A 17,592-nucleotide genomic window follows, 5' to 3' on the forward strand; every position below is an offset into this window, starting at 1 on the left:
AGGAAGAACAGTTCACTGAAGTTTTGTGAGCTCCTCTCGTGTGCGAAGACTTGTGTGAGGTCTTGCGTTGTCATGAAGAAGGAGAAGTTCGTTCAGATTTTTGTGCCTACGAACATGCTGAAGTCGTTTCTTCAATTTCTGAAGAGTAGCACAATACACTTCAGAGTTGATCGTTTGACCATGGGGAAGGACATCGAACAGAATAACCCCTTCAGCGTCCCAGAAGACTGTAACCATGACTTTACCGGCTGAGGGTATGGCTTTAAACTTTTTCTTGGTAGGGGAGTGGGTGTGGCGCCACTCCATTGATTGCCGTTTTGTTTCAGGTTCGAAGTGATGAACCCATGTTTCATCGCCTGTAACAATCTTTGACAAGAAATTGTCACCCTCAGCCACATGACGAGCAAGCAATTCCGCATAGATGGTTCTCCTTTGCTCTTTATGGTGTTCGGTTAGATAACGAGGGACCCAGCGGGAACAAACCTTTGAATATCCCAACTGGTGAACAATTGTGACAGCACTACCAACAGAGATGTCAAGTTGAGCACTGAGTTGTTTGATGGTGATCCGTCGATCATCTCGAACGAGTGTGTTCGCACGCTCCGCCATTGCAGGAGTCACAGCTGTGCACGGCCGGCCCGCACGCGGGAGATCAGACAGTCTTGCTTGACCTTGCGGCGATGATGACACACGCTTTGCCCAACGACTCACCGTGCTTTTGTCCACTGCCAGATCACCGTAGACATTCTGCAAGCACCTATGAATATCTGAGATGCCCTGGTTTTCCGCCAAAAGAAACTCGATCACTGCCCGTTGTTTGCAACGCACATCCGTTACAGACGCCATTTTAACAGCTCCGTACAGCGCTGCCACCTGTCAGAAGTCAATGAAACTATACGAGACGAAGCGGGAATGTTTGAAAATATTCCACAAGAAATTTCCGGTTTTTTCAACCAAAATTGGCCGAGAAAAAAAATGTGTTGCATTACTTATTGAACTGCCCTCGTATAAACCACCAGTAGCGAAAAACCAAAGCGTACTCGCCAATCTGGTATTAGCAATTGTCAGATATGTAGAGTTCTATTTTTTTAATTAGTGCTACCAGTCTTCTTGAGACAATCACGGTCGAAAAATAGTCAATAGCTTCAAATTCTCAGATAAGTTGCTTTTGCGATTATTTAGAAACAGTGATTCAACATTCTGGAAGAAGTGTGTGTCCAGCATCAGCTCACGAGTTAAAAGTTCCAGATGCAGTACACTTACTTAAAATAGGACGCATCCACAGAGCACGATTTGTAAATTTCTTGCTGACTTTTTCTCTTGTGGAACGAAAAAGCAAGAGAGCCGGTCCAACTTGGAGTAGCTCGCTTTCAATTACTGTGCGGTACTGCTGTAGCCGTACAAGTTCCTCTCGCGCGTAAATCTACTGCCACAAAGATGCCAGGGTGGTAATGGACGGCAGTGTCGGTTCCATGGGGGTCTAATTCATGTCGCTTGTCCGACTAGATTCTCAGAAACATGGACTTTATACTGCCCGTGCAAACGCACCTTAATAGAGCGACAGTACCGAGATTTGGCGGGTGAGCATGCGCCGGCGTGCTGTACCAGATATCCCTGCAGCCATCCCCCTGTCTGACATGACGCCGCATTAGCCGGCATCACGTACGGTCTGGCCGTAAGCTACACACAGCGCATTTGCCCGAGGACGATATTCGAAACAAGGGCTTACAGCAGAACACAGACGCCATTAGTGCTATCCCTGGGGCGACAAGGGGATACGATGCCAGTACTGCAGACTGGAGTTCCATACCCTTCGAGTACAGCACTATCTTCTCTATCTATATGAAGAAAAATGTTCATTTGTTTGTTTGTTTATAATTCACACATATGTACAGTTTTATTCCGATCTTTATCTTGAAGACAAGACGAGGATCACTGTCTTACATAAGACTTCGTAATCTTACTTGAGACATGTATGCAAGTGAAAATGTTGCTTCCAAATATCTCTAAAAGTTCTTGCTAGATTTACTTCAAATTGCTACACTATGCCCTAACGGCATTAACGGAGGTAAACGACATATTTTTTAATATACACTATATATATACAGGGTGTTAATAAATGAATATCGGAGTTTTAACGCTTTATAATATTTATTACATTAAACTTACATTTATAAATGATATATCAAATGAAGGAGCAACTCAAACAGTTGTACCTGGCACCAGTGCGCAATGTTTCCGCCGCAATCCGCTAGAATTGGTTGAACTTCACCGTACCCAAGCGCTGGATAGGCCACAAGGGGCCTAGTGACAGGGCTTGCTTTTCAGGGCCTCCACGTTCATCCGACCTAACGCCATGCGATGTTTTCCTTTGGGGCTTCATCAAGGATCGTGTGTACGTACCTCCGCTACCAGCAGACCTCCCTGAATTAAGAAACCGGATTGAAGCAGCTGTTGCTACAATCACTGAAGACACACTTATCAACGTTTGGGAAGAACTCGGCTATAGACTGGATGTGTGCCGTGTGACAAATGGTGCTCACATTGAACATTTATAAGGTTCTTGGTAGAACTGTTTGAGTTGCTCTTTCATTCTTTCATTTGACATATCATTTATAACTGTAAGTTTAATGTGATTGTTATTATAAAGCTTTAAAAACACAATATTTATTATATATATATATATATATATATATATATATATATATATATATATATAATTGGTGTTTTGCCCTTAAAGAGCGCTTTTCGACTAAACTACACTCCTGGAAATGGAAAAAAAAAAACACATTGACACCGGTGTGACAGACCCACCATACTTGCTCCAGACACTGCGGGAGGGCTGTACAAGCAATGATCACACGCACGGCACAGCGGACACACCAGGAACCGCGGTGTTGGCCGTCGAATGGCGCTAGCTGCGCAGCATTTGTGCACCGCCGCCGTCAGTGTCAGCCAGTTTGCCGTGGCATACGGAGCTCCATCGCAGTCTTTAACACTGGTAGCATGCCGCGACAGCGTGGACGTGAACCGTATGTGCAGTTGACGGACTTTGAGCGAGGGCGTATAGTGGGCATGCGGGAGGCCGGGTGGACGTACCGCCGAATTGATCAACACGTGGGGCGTGAGGTCTCCACAGTACATCGAAGTTGTCGCCAGTGGTCGGCGGAAGGTGCCCGTGCCCGTCGACCTGGGACCGGACCGCAGCGACGCACGGATGCACGCCAAGACCGTAGGATCCTACGCAGTGCCGTAGGGGACCGCACCACCACTTCCCAGCAAATTAGGGACACTGTTGCTCCTGGGGTATCGGCGAGGACCATTCGCAACCGTCTCCATGAAGCTGCGCTACGGTCCCGCACACCGTTAGGCCGTCTTCCGCTCACGCCCCAACATCGTGCAGCCCGCCTCCAGTGGTGTCGCGACAGGCGTGAATGGAGGGACGAATGGAGACGTGTCGTCTTCAGCGATGAGAGTCGCTTCTGCCTTGGTGCCAATGATGGTCGTATGCGTGTTTGGCGCCGTGCAGGTGAGCGCCACAATCAGGACTGCATACGACCGAGGCACACAGGGCCAACACCCGGCATCATGGTGTGGGGAGCGATCTCCTACACTGGCCGTACACCACTGGTGATCGTCGAGGGGACACTGAATAGTGCACGGTACATCCAAACCGTCATCGAACCCATCGTTCTACCATTCCTAGACCGGCAAGGGAACTTGCTGTTCCAACAGGACAATGCACGTCCGCATGTATCCCGTACCACCCAACGTGCTCTAGAAGGTGTAAGTCAACTACCCTGGCCAGCAAGATCTCCGGATCTGTCCCCCATTGAGCATGTTTGGGACTGGATGAAGCGTCGTCTCACGCGGTCTGCACGTCCAGCATGAACGCTGGTCCAACTGAGGCGCCAGGTGGAAATGGCATGGCAAGCCGTTCCACAGGACTACATCCAGCATCTCTACGATCGGCTCCATGGGAGAATAGCAGCCTGCATTGCTGCGAAAGGTGGATATACACTGTACTAGTGCCGACATTGTGCATGCTCTGTTGCCTGTGTCTATGTGCCTGTGGTTCTGTCAGTGTGATCATGTGATGTATCTGACCCCAGGAATGTGTCAATAAAGTTTCCCCTTCCTGGGACAATGAATTCACGGTGTTCTTATTTCAATTTCCAGGAGTGTACATGGCCAGTTCCTTTTGCTGCCTTCCTTGCTGCCCAAACTTCCCTCGTTCGCTCGCTGTGTTTCTGTTTCCGGTTCTCTGTCCATGCTTCTTGTCGGCGTTGTGTCTTCGGCTTCATCTTGATTGCCTTTTTGGTTGCCCATATTTCTTTCATCTTCTGGCTGTGATCTTGCTTGCGTTCTTCGGTCCATTTTATGCCTGTTCGTTTGTCACATTGTATCTCATGTAGTTTACTTTTCTTAATGATGTTTCTGAACTTTATTCTGTCGTTTATTGTGTCTGCTGTTATGTTGAGCTGGTTCAGGTCGTTTTCTACCTCTGCCACCCATTTGTTGTTTCTAGTGGTTACCCAGTCAAAGATCTGTTTGGTCAGCCTGTGTGATGGCGTTCTGTATAGGTGTCCATAGAATTGTAGTCTGCGTTTTCTAATCTTTTCTGTGATTGTCTCCGTATGTTTGTACAGTTCCTCTGTAGGTTTCTCGATCCATATTCCATTGTTGTTAGTTGCGCCAAATATTTTCCTAAGTATTTTCCGTTCTACTTTTTCTAATTGTCTGATACGTGTATGCCCTAGGATTAGTATGGTCTCTGCTGCATATAGTGCCTCGGGGAGCACCACCGTGTCGTAATGGCGTAATTTGGCTTTGGAGTAAATCGGTCAAGTATTTTTCGAGATGTTTCGTAACAACGTTTTTCGTACTGCGTACTTTCAGTTGATCTAGGTTCACCAAAATTGGCATGAAACAAGCCTTGTTTCTTTCCAATTTTGGCGAACCTAGATCAACTGAAAGTACGCAGTACGAAAAACGTTGGAAAGAAAAAAAATTGGAAAGAAACAAGGCTTGTTTCTTGCCAATTTTGGTGAACCTAGATCAACTGAAAGTACGCAGTACGAAAAACGTAGCTACGAAACATCTCGAAAAATGCTTGACCGATTTACTTCAAAGTTCTTGGGCGATTTACTTGAAATTTCTACATACAGATGAAACAATGAAGAAAATTAATGAAAAATTAAATGCGTACCAAACGAAATATTTCGCGATAAACTGGTGGTAATTCCTATCGCGAGAGTAAATTACAACAGCAACATCCATCTTGGACGTAGTACATCGCAGGACGAGCGAATTTGACAGAAACCTGAGTGAAAAATCTAATTTATTGATTGGTTACCATTATTGCACACGGAATATGCCCTAGAAGATATTTTAGTTCTTGTTCCACAGTTATAATTGTTACTAAAATCCATAGCGCCACGCAATCGGTAAGGCAGGTCGTGGATATAGTACCAACAAAAGTCGCTAGATCGCGAGCTGATCAAAATATCGAAGAGAACCCGAGATCTGCTGAACTGTGACATAAGCTGTTCGAACAGTTCGAGTCGTGCTCAAACACTGCCCTACTTGAAACAGTGAAGACTGAGATGAAACAACAGAAGACGAATTCTCCAGAAACACGATGAGATACTTATCGTAAAATGTAACAACAGATGTTGCAACTATTCATATTTTCATAGATGTGAAGACGTTTTCATCGTTGCAGTCCGCTGACACCCAGTGATTGAGATCCTCTTCGATTAGAAGTGACTGCAGTTTTCCAAGCAGCTTGTAATTTGTATGAGTGTCAACAAAGCAAAGGGCCAATCACTTTGTGCGGCAGGTACAAAACAAGGCGGGCAAGACCAGGAATTGCAGGTTGTCTCATATAAATGGGGATTTCTTTCTCTGTCTCAATCCGAGCTTCTCTGCATCTCAGCCTTCACACACACACACACACACACACACACACACACACACACACTGTAATGTAACCCGTTCGTGTATGTATTGTTCTAAAAATATAAATATGAAAGTAAAATGTTGACGAACACCACGTTCTCGGTAAAAAATGGAATTCATATAGGTATAAAATTTAGTAATGGAGCTGTGAACTTTAAACAGTCTTCTTGCTGCATGAACTGACTTGTTACTCTCATAAATACATTTTCTTACCGAGCAAATAGTAGCATCAGAGCCACAAATCGTCATTGGAAACCAGCGAGCTTGGCGACACACGACCGGTTTACTATTAATTGTTTATGCAATGGGATCTGTAAGTCCACGGTGTTGCCGATAAGTTGAGAAAGCCGTCCCGAAACACATGTGCTACAAAACGCCACTGTTTCCTGCGCGTGTGTCCCGACATCAATACGGGATACGATCACCATGCACACGTACACAGGCCGCACAGTGGGTTGGCACACTCTGGATCAGGTGGTCGAGCAGCTGCTGGGGTATAGCCTCCCATTCTTGCACCAGTGCCTGTCGGAGCTCCTGAAGTGTCGTACGGGTTTGAAGACGTGCAGCGATACGTCGACCGAGAGCATCCCAGACGTGCTCGATGGGGTTTAGGTCTGGAGAACAGGTAAGCTATCCATTCGCCTGATATCTACTGTTTCAAGGTACTCCTCCACGATGGCAGCTCGGTGGGGCCGTGTGTTATCATTCATCAGGAGGAAGGTGGGACCCACAGCACCCCTGAAAAGGCGGGCATACTGGTGTAAAATGACGTCCCGGTACACCTGACCTGTTACAGTTCCTCTGTCAAAGACATGCAGGGGTGTACGTGCACCAGTCACAGTCCCACCCCACACCATCAAACCACGACCTTCATACAGGTCCGTTTCAAGGACATTAGGGGGTTGGTATATGATTACTGGTTCACGCCAGATGAAAACCGTTCGAGAATCACTGTTCAGGCTACAGGTATATCTGGACTCGTCCGTGAACATAACCTGGGACAACTGTTCCAGTGAGCATGTACTGTGATCAGGAGTCAGTGGAATGCACCTTGCAGATCTCCGGGAGAATAAACCATGTCTGTTCAGATGTCCGTAGACTGTATACCTGAAGACAACTGTTCCAGCGGCTGAGATAAGATCCCGAGCAAGGCTACCTGCAGTACTCCGTCTGCGGGCACTGATGGTGCCCAGCCTCCAGTGGCCCTAGTATTTTACACCTCGTAACGTCATCAGTATGTGTTCTTTGAGTCACCATTAGTACTTCTGAAAACGTCTGCACACTTTCTCGCTGCACTGTACTCTGACATGCACGAACACACCTCTGCGTATGTGGACTGCTGCCAGCGCAGGTCAAATGCACCGCACGGTCATACCCCGAGGTGATTTAAACCCGCAAACCGCCCACCAGAGCGTTGTTTCACCATGTATCAGCATTATCCTTAATTTATGAGCATGAGTGTACCTTCAATTTTTCCGGGCATTTCCAACGGTCTTCATTCTGTGTTCTCGAGCATCATCATGTTTAATGAAATGCTTTTTTTTTTAACTACCCCTTCAAGACCTGGTAAGAAATCACTTCTGTTAATGGGTGAAACACGTAGCGCGTAGAGAATCCTCCTTGGCGAAACTAAAAGAAGTGACCTAGCCTTACTGCAGTTCATAGTTAGATGTGCAGCAAGGCACACAGCATTTCCTCGTCATCTAAAAACAGTTCACTTGATCTGCGGATATATGAAACTGAAATGTGTACAGCGGCTTACGGTAACAGCTGCGTAGATTCTAAGTGAAAATGAAATGAATTTTTCTAGAGTAATGTTCTCACCTTGTTTATACTGAACAGTAATTAATTGATACTGTAGGACGACCTATGGGCTGCACAATAACAGTCGATAAGGATAAATTACGTAAGCTACAATAATCGACAAACAGGAAGCTACGAACGCTTCACACAACTACGTAAACACGCTGTGACCAGAGCCCCGACGTGACGTCACCTCCATTCTCAGTTGAAGCATCCAGGCCCGTACTTCCACGGGTGCCTCGCACACACCGTCTAACACTGGTCACGAGTTGCATTATGGAGCTATCCTGTCTGATTAGCACTCCATTAAATACAAACACTCATGCTAATGGATCGTCATATCTGTTGCAGCTACAGGAATCCGACTGACGTGATAGCAAATCCCGAAACAGATTGCATCAGCACGGCACAAACTGAAAAAAAAAGAGAAAACCACTCGTTGGCTGTATCTGATGGCTTGATAATCCTTTGAACCAATCGCATGCGGATAAAAAGTGTATTCACACATTTTCCGATTTAATCACGTTCATATCCCTGCGAGTTGGCATTAAAGCAAATATACACTCTAAATCAGGGTCAAAGGGACTTTTTGTATGGACGGATTCTATTGAAATAGCGGGAAATGAGGTTTTAATTTTTTCTTTTTCCGTTAATGAAGTACGCACAGCAATGTCTCATGTTTCTTTCTTCTTCTGCCGGTTTGAAATACGCGTCGTCCTAGTTGTGTGCAGCATACCTTATTCTTCAAGATTGAGATATCGACGGTTTGGCGCAGGAGGCAGGATTTAGAACAAAAGTCTCAAATCTCGTATTTGGTGATTATTTAGAGACTGCTTTTACAACAGCATGTTACGCAGTTTTCTGTGTCAGTCACCTGTTTATTTTGCCTCTACGGGCTTCAATGGTTCACATCATCATGTTCAGGTGGACAGCTGTTTATTTACTTAGTTGGTGTTGTTTAAGAGTACAGACGTCTTTTCACAGTAGAAGACCAAGGGCAGTGAGAGTTATGTTGCTTCTTTCCCTAATGATAAAATTATTTGTTTAGAAAATGCTCTTTTGAGATTAAAATACATGAATTTCTGACACTGTATTGTACTTACAGGGGCGGCACAGCTGCCAACAGTCTCCACTATACATTACGTTCACACTGTCACTTTAACGATGTTGTACATATGGCACATATGCTTCCTTAGATTGGATACAAGCATAAAGATTAAATGATTTCTACATTAATATTTTTTAATTTTTTTGTAAAAATGTATGAACGGCAGTGCAGTGGTTAGACACTGGACTCGCATTCGGAAGGACGACGGTTCAATCCCGCGTCCGGCCATCCTGATTTAGGTTTTCCGTGATTTCCCTAAATCACTCCAGGCAAATGCCGGAATGGTTCCTCTGAAAGGGCACGGCCGACTTCCTTCCCCATCCTTCCCTACTCCGATGAGACCGATGACCACGCTGTCTGGTCTCCTTTCCCAAACCAACCAAGTTATATCTACATAGATGCACTTTTTTTGTATTTTTAGAAATATGAATGGGCTGCAGCACTGGACACAAAAATAAAAGATGAAATGACTATGTACATATATATGTCTTTCATTTATTTCAAAAATATGAATCGGCTGAAATAGAATGTGGACAAGTGCACAATTAGATTATCATATTTATTTCTTATATATTAAAAGATTTTAACAGATCGTACATATCTATTGTAATTCGAACTATTGAGAAATATATAGAAGTGGTTATACTGATTGCTATGCATTGAAATTTCAGGTTATGAGAATGCTTATTCTAAAAAAAATCGGTTGAGGCTTTTTCACTATTGTCTTCGAGTGAATGTGCCCTAAGTTTGTTGTTTTAACCTCAATAGTACATTATCTAAATAAAACATTTTTATCATCAGCAAAAGACGCAACGTATCCTACACTGCCCTTCGTCTGCTACTGTCAGACGGTGTCTGAACTCTTAACCAACTCCAGCTACATAAATAATCCGTTTTCCACCTGTGAATTATGGTGTGAACCATCGAAATGCATAGTGGCAAAATAACCAAGTAACTGAAGCATAAAACTGTTCTGTTTGTATGTATCAAAAGTCGCAGCCGTTATGATGGCGTCCTTTATGACGAAACATTCAAGCGCACTTGTTTAGTGGTATCTTTGTGGTATATCCAGCAACTTCGTGTACCGTCTTCACATGTCACCACGGAGTTAATTGTCTGAAGATTATTATGTTTGGCAGAAGCTTGGAACCAAAATTAATTTCGACGCGATCTGGACCTACTCTTATTGTCATACCTGTGTAACGCCTGAAAGAAGTTCTAGCAAAATTGGGACTCATATCACTTGATATCTGGATAAATGTACTGTCACAGAGAGACACCCCGAGTGACCTCATGGTAGGCGGATTAGGGTGAAATAGTGCAACATAAAAGTATAACCGAGGAAAGCCTGAAGCGAATTGAACCAAATGTGGCATATGGATGGCTCATTATTTGCTTAATAATATTGCCACGGTGAAATATCCTCACTATCTCCAGATGCAGAAGTGATGACGTGTAGAAACGTCAGGTGTCTTGAATCACTTTAAAACGCTGGTCGTTGAACTGCGGCCCACGGGCCATATGCAAGCTGAATCATATGTTTGCATAGACTGCAGTCCTTCTATAATCAGTTGCAACTAACAGCCGAGTTTAAGAGAGTATAGTTTTCCTCCTGAGTAACATAAAAAATACTTAGAGAGACAGTAATACTTTAGGATGTACTTAGTCTTAATTTAATTCATTTAGATGAATGCATGGTGTCTGTTCTATCAGACATATCCGAAAGAACAGATATCACGCATTCATACACTGAAGAGCCAAGAAATTGGTGCACCTGCCTATTATCGTATAGCTCCCCAACACGTCGTGGCATGGACTCGACTAATGTTTGAAGTAGTGCTGGAGGGAACTGACACCATGAATCCTGAAGGGCTGTCCATAAATCAGTACGAGGGCGTGGATATCTCTCCTGAACAGTATGTTGCAAGAAATCCCAGACATTCTGAATAATCAGAATGAGATTTTCACTCTGCAGCGGAGTGTGCGCTGATATGAAACTTCCTGGCAGATTAAAACTGTGTGCCCGACCGAGACTCGAACTCGGGACCTTTGCCTTTCGCGGGCAAGTGCTCTACCACCTGAGCTACCGAAGCACGACTCACGCCCGGTACTCACAGCTTTACTTCTGCCAGTACCTCGTCTCCTACCTTCCAAACTTTACAGAAGCTCTCCTGCGAAACTTGCAGAACTAGCACTCCTGAAAGAAAGGATATTGCGGAGACATGGCTTAGCCACAGCCTGGGGGCTGCAGAGTGAAAATCTCATTCTGGAAACATCCCCCAGGCTGTGGCTAAGCCATGTCTCCGCAATATCCTTTCTTTCAGGAGTGCTAGTTCTGCAAGTTTCGCAGGAGAGCTTCTGTAAAGTTTGGAAGGTAGGAGACGAGGTACTGGCAGAAGTAAAGCTGTGAGTACCGGGCGTGAGTCGTGCTTCGGTAGCTCAGGTGGTAGAGCACTTGCCCGCGAAAGGCAAAGGTCCCGAGTTCGAGTCTCGGTCGGGCACACAGTTTTAATCTGCCAGGAAGTTTCATTCTGAATAATGTTCATGCCTGGGAAATTTGGTTGCCAGCGGAAGTGTTTCAGTGAACACATGGTGTGTCGTGGGGCGATCACTCTGTTTTTAAAATAATTGAAAAGCCACGATCGCTTCAATATCGTTTACTAGATGACAGGTTTCAGCACTCTGAAGGTGCCATCATCGGATCCACGTTTCAAATCCGATGATGGACACCCCACAGGTCTAGAATTGCTACAGAGTGGCTCCAGGAACACTCTTCTGAACTGAAACACCTCCTAAAATAATTGAAAAGCCACGATCGCTTCAATACCATTTACTAGATGACCGGTTTCAGCACTCTGAAGGTGCCATCATCGGATCCACGTTTCAAATCCGATGATGGCACCTTCAGGGTGCTGAAACCGGTCATCTAGTAAATGGTATTGAAGCGATCGTGGCTTTTCAATTATTTTAGGAGGTGTTTCAGTACAGAAGAGTGTTCCTGGAGCCACTCTGTAGAAATTCTAGACCTGTGGGGTGTCCATTGTCCTGCTGGAATTGCCCAAGTCTGTGGGAATGCGCAATGAACATGAATGGGTGCAGGTGATCAGACAGGATGCTTACGTACGTGTCACCTGCCAGAGCCGCATGTAGATGTATCAGGGGTCCCATATCACTCCAACTACACACGCTACCACTCCTCCACCAACTTGAACAGTCTCCTGCTGTCATGCAGGGTCCATGGATTCATGAGGTTGTCTCCATACACATACACGTCCATCAGCTCGATACAATTAGAAATGGAACTCGTCCGACCAGGCAACATCTTTCCAGTCATCAACAGTATATTGTCGGTTTTGACGGGCTCAGACGAGGAGTAAAGCTTTGTTTCGTGCAGTCATCAATGGCACAGTAGGCGGCCTTCGGTTCCCAAAGCTCATACTGGTGATGTTACGTTCGATGGTGCCTACGCTGACACTTGTTGATGGCGCAATATGGAAATCTGTAGCAGTTTGCGGAAGTGTTGCACTTCTGTCACGCTGAACGATTCCCTCCAGTCGTCGTCGTTGGTCCTGTTCTTGCAGGATCTTTTCCCGGCCACAGCGATCTTGGAGATCTGATGTTTTACCGGATTCCTGATATTCAAGGTACTCTCGTGAAATGCTCGCACAGGAAATTCCCCACTTCATCGTATCTCAGAGGTGCTGTGTCCCATCGGTCGTGCGCCGACTATAACACCACGTTCAAACTCACTTAAATCTTGATAACCTGCCTTTGTAGCAACAGTTACCAATCTAACAACTGCGCCCTACCCTTATTGTGGCGTTGCTGACCATAGTGCCGTATTCTGTACGTTTACATACCTCTGTATTTGAAAACTTATGCCTGTGCGAGTTTCTATGGCGCTTCAGTGTCTATCGCCTAGATGGGCAGTGGATTCATCTTCTTCAGTGCTGATGCACTAATACGTGCCATCTCCTGCGGTAATCTCAGAGTAGTGAGTATGGAGGACATGACAGGGGAATGTGGACTGGTGCGAATGTGGGTCGGCCTGGAGGCGTGTCGAGATAGTCTGTGCAGTAGCCAATAACACTACGTCTGGGTGCAGAAAGTGGTTATTGCAGGAAATCTCAAGTTCGAATCCCAGTGTGGCAAAAATTTTAACACGTTGCTCTGATTCCGTGTAATGTCCTGGAGCAGCTGATGTACTATTCCATTTCCATCTCTTTCTCCGTCTCCAGCTTCAGTTTAAATATGACAGAATTCAGCAGTGAGCTGAGTCATGCTGGCCATTTATCTCAAGGGCAGAAGGGCTATAGCAGGGTCACTTCAGGAGAGAATGTGAGGTGGTTTTCTCGTTTCTTCTTTTGCCTTCCAGTACCGACAGCTCATGCACGTCTCATAGCCGTCAGTTACAATGGTACAAGTTTTGACATTGACGTAACATGGATACGTGAATGTGTGTTATAGAGATGGTCATCTTCAATTGCGGTATGTATTTTTACTACGAATTATGAAGTTAAATACAACACACTGAGTAGGATAAAATTGAATTTGAAAACATTTTGTAATAGGATGACCGAAGCAGGTGACATGTTTTTGTAGGGTATGGCTGGGTAGAAGAAGGTGGCTGTTTTTAGCAGTCTTCCTCTTTTTTATTGTTGGTTCTTCCAATACATTTTCCGGTAGCTCAGCCCCACCGCTTGTGTCGTGGTGGAGACGTGCTGATGCACGCAGCTCCGGGAACGCGACGCCGTGGTCGGTCAGCGGCTGCGCAGGCGGTAGGAGGTTAGCGGCACGAGGCCCGGCCCAGTGCGCCTCCTGCAGGCGCGGCGGCTCGTGATGACGCTGGGAGTCGCCGGTGCAGCAGTGGGCAACGCCCCCCGCCGGCCGGTCCTCGGGGACAGCGTCACTGATGACGACGTGACAGCGACCGAACTCCCAATTGGTCGAGCGGATGCCGACGCCCACCTCTGATGCCCTTAAATTGTGCAGACCGCTGCTGAATCTTCCGGTTATGCGGTGCCGTGTTTATTAGAACGTTCTCGATGAGTTGGCTAACGCAACCGCGTCATACGTGGCCCGCGCCTACATAATTCTGCTAATGCTGCGTTCTGACTGTTGATGGCTGCCGCGCACGTACACACATACCAACACTCGTTGCAAAACTGTGTCACCTGCATAATGCGCTGGCCAGCCTTCGTCCGCCGTCTGCTGAGAGGCTGGCGCATAGCGCACTGAAACATACAAAATCACAATTTCACACCATATTTCCTAAATATAACCCCTTGTCCCAATTTAGTAAACATTTGTGACTGGATCTCATATTACATAAAGCCTTTAAATATCAGCCCAGTTACTGTTATTAATCAGTTAGTCATCCGCTCACAGAGGCAGCACAACACTCCATCAGGCAGCTACTGTGCCACAACTTTGTTGTCGCTGACGATTGCGGCAATCTAAATCAGAAAAGAGTCAGTGTAATGGTATAGACTTTTAACGATCAGTACATACTATAGCTAGTATACTGGAGGCTCGTAACAAACTACGAGGGTCATTCAATAATTAAAGAGACAAATTGGTATGGGGGAAAAACTGTTAGTAGGGCAAGTTTGGTACTTTTATGGCATCAATGGGATGATGCCTGATCATTGTTTAGTTTTTAACCTCAAAAATACATCCTAGGTGGCGAGTCCGCTTGAAACATTCACAGTAGTTGAACAACGTTCTGTTATTCGTTTTTTACTTGCTGAAGGTGAGAAACCAGTGAATATAAACTGCAGAATGTCTAAAGATTATGGTGAAGGTTGTATGAATCATGCAAATTTTTGCAAGTGGGTAGAGCAGTTAAAAAATGGTAGCGACCCAGTTACTGAAAAACACCATTCTCGCCGACCAGTTGCAGTTTCAACTCCCTCACTTGAAAGTCGAACTGATGAAATTATTCGTGCCGACCGACGTGTGACTGTGAAAATGTTAGTTGATAAGGTTTACGTTAGTAATGGTACCGTTCATAACATTGTCTGTAACAAGCTGAAGTACTGCAAACTTGTGCAAGGTGGGTCCCAAAGGAGTAGATGCAGCTACACAAGGAAACAAGGTTAAGAGTGTGCACAGAGGTAAAGGAACGATATATGAAAGAGAAGGTGAGCATTCCTCAACAAAATTTTAACTTGTGATGAAACTTATGTTCATGATTATGAGCCAGAATCAAAAAGACAAAGCGTGGAGTGGAAGCACAGCAACTCACCTGTCAAGAAAACATTCAAAACCCCGGCATCAGCAGGAAGCGTAAGATAACACTGTGCATCTCTTATAACAACGATTGAGAGTATATGAAAAATCTAGTTTACTACCAACATTTATTTTCCGAAAACAAAGACAGACGTAAATTATGGCGATGGAAGTGGGTCGCAGCTGTATTTTTGGTATCGGCGAACACGAAAACTTGTCAATTTTTATTACGCATGGCTCTGCACACAATGCCCAGTTTACGACTGGACTGTGTAGACATGTCTCTTCAGTCTGTCGCCCCCACCCCAGCCTTCAGCTGGCGCCAACGCAGGTACAGCAGCATTGTCCTGTTGGAAACCTTTCTCTATGAGGGGCTGGTCTGTCTGCCCTGTACTGCTGTTGGCCTCTCTGGCAAGATTTACTGAGGGATGGGCTCGCCGCCAATTGCTTTCAACTCCCAACACGCCATTTCTAAGAGCTAAGAACCATAAAAATACCTCATCCTTTTAGCACGTTACCAGGCTCCATCACCATCTGCTCAGGCCGTTAACTCTCTAGAGTGTCGCTAAAGGTGAGTCAGGTTGTAATAAAATCTTTAATAATTTTCCGTATACGAAAAATAGGTGAGAGAGTAACTTGTCCTCTCTCAGAACAGTCACACTGATAGTGTTTTGGGACGCTGAAGGTCCAGTTTTTTGTGATTATCTCGAAGAGCCGCGTACAATGAACAGCCAATACTACTCGGATTTGCTTTTGAACAAGGTGAAGCCAGACACGAGAGAGAGAGCCGTCGCGTATCTCAGGGGAGAGGTGTGATTCTCCAGCAAGACAACGCACGTCCTTATATTGCTCAACTAACCCGTGAAACCATCGACAAAATGGGCTGGGAACTACGGCCGCATCGCCCTTACAGTCCTGGTTTAGCACCTGGTGATTTCCATTTGTTTGGCGCACTGAAGGAGTCATTACGTGGGAAGAGGTTCCAGGACAACGAGGACGTGAAAAAGGGTGTGGGAAATTGGTTCAAACATCAAGATTAACAGTTCTTTGCAGCCGGAATAAGAAAGCTTGTAGCCCATTGGAAGAAGTGCATAAATGTTCAAGGGGGTTATGTTGAAAAGTAGGAAAAGTGTTGTTTTGTAAAAATAAATGCTTTTTTCTGCAGACCAATTTGCTCGTTAATTATTGAATGACCCTAGCAAATTATGTAGGTTACCAATTAATAATAATAATATCGATACGTAAACGGTCTAAGGTGGCGCCGTACAGTCTCAGTATTCGCTCGTAAGCAGAGAAGTTTGACGGCCACTGTTTCAAAAGTAAGGAGAGCTGTCCGTCTGTTTATTTGCGTTGCTCCGTCCATCAACCACAGCGTGAGTAGGAGCACCGTCGTGAGCCAGTAATCTTGCGAGCGTGTTTCGGCACCAAAGGCCGTACCGCTTCGCTCAGTAGCACATACACGTCTAAAGTCGTCCCAAGTGTCGCTTGGTGTAAGACCATTGCCCGTTAACGTCAGTTTTTAGGTACTCTTCTTATGCATTTTATTTACAATACGAAATTACTTTTCTTGGTTGTAGCCTATGTTTTAATAGTTACCATCTGTCTGATAATTAATATTTGTTTCTGTCTAACCTAGACGCAGCTACTGTGTATTTGATATTTATGTTGTTTGTCCCACTTACGTATACCTGTTGCTAGTTATCTCAAAAGTTTTAGAAACGTTACCGTGACGTTAATAATTATTTCTCTTTGTTTCTTGAAATTGCCACTGTGCGTACATTTGCGACAAATGTCAGTCATCAATGACAAGCCCCATTTGACATACATAGGACGCGCAGAGGCTACTCTTCAGATGATGTTAAATGGCGACAGCAGTACTTTGACAAACATTTTATTATTGACATGCTACACTCACTAACGACGGTATGTCTACAATTGTACTTAGGCGCAGAGTCTCTACTAAACGAGGTATGTTTTCTGTTGTTTTTTTAATATTTCCGTGATTAAATAATGCAATGAATAATGTGTCTTAAAACTTGTTAGATAGTTCTCATTTATTGAAAGTAAATTTTCCGTTTAGTTTCAATAAATTTGTAGTTGCACTTAGCAACATTGTTGTTATAACCAACAGTGTCCTTAAGGACTGGTTCCTTAGTAAGCATGGCACATTTGTACTATTTTTATGCTCTACCGCTTTTACCCAATGTACGAGGAGCCCGTGAAAGTAATGCCTCCTAATTCTTTATCTGAAAACTGTTAAAGCTTCTTAAATGAGACAGTCTTTATTAACATTCGACATGTATATTCTTCATGTCTACATATTTATTTCTCAACATGGTCATCCTGGTGATGAGCCCATTTCTTCCAGTGAGAGAACAGTTAGTTGATACCGTAGCCGTGGAATTTCTGACTTTGTCGACGGAGCCACAACGTCCCCTCTGCATGCACCGCTTCATCACTATCAAAGTCAATTCCTCGAAAGTGTTCTT

The sequence above is a fragment of the Schistocerca cancellata genome, chromosome 10, assembly GCF_023864275.1.
Source record: "Schistocerca cancellata isolate TAMUIC-IGC-003103 chromosome 10, iqSchCanc2.1, whole genome shotgun sequence".
NCBI lineage: Eukaryota > Metazoa > Arthropoda > Insecta > Orthoptera > Acrididae > Schistocerca > Schistocerca cancellata.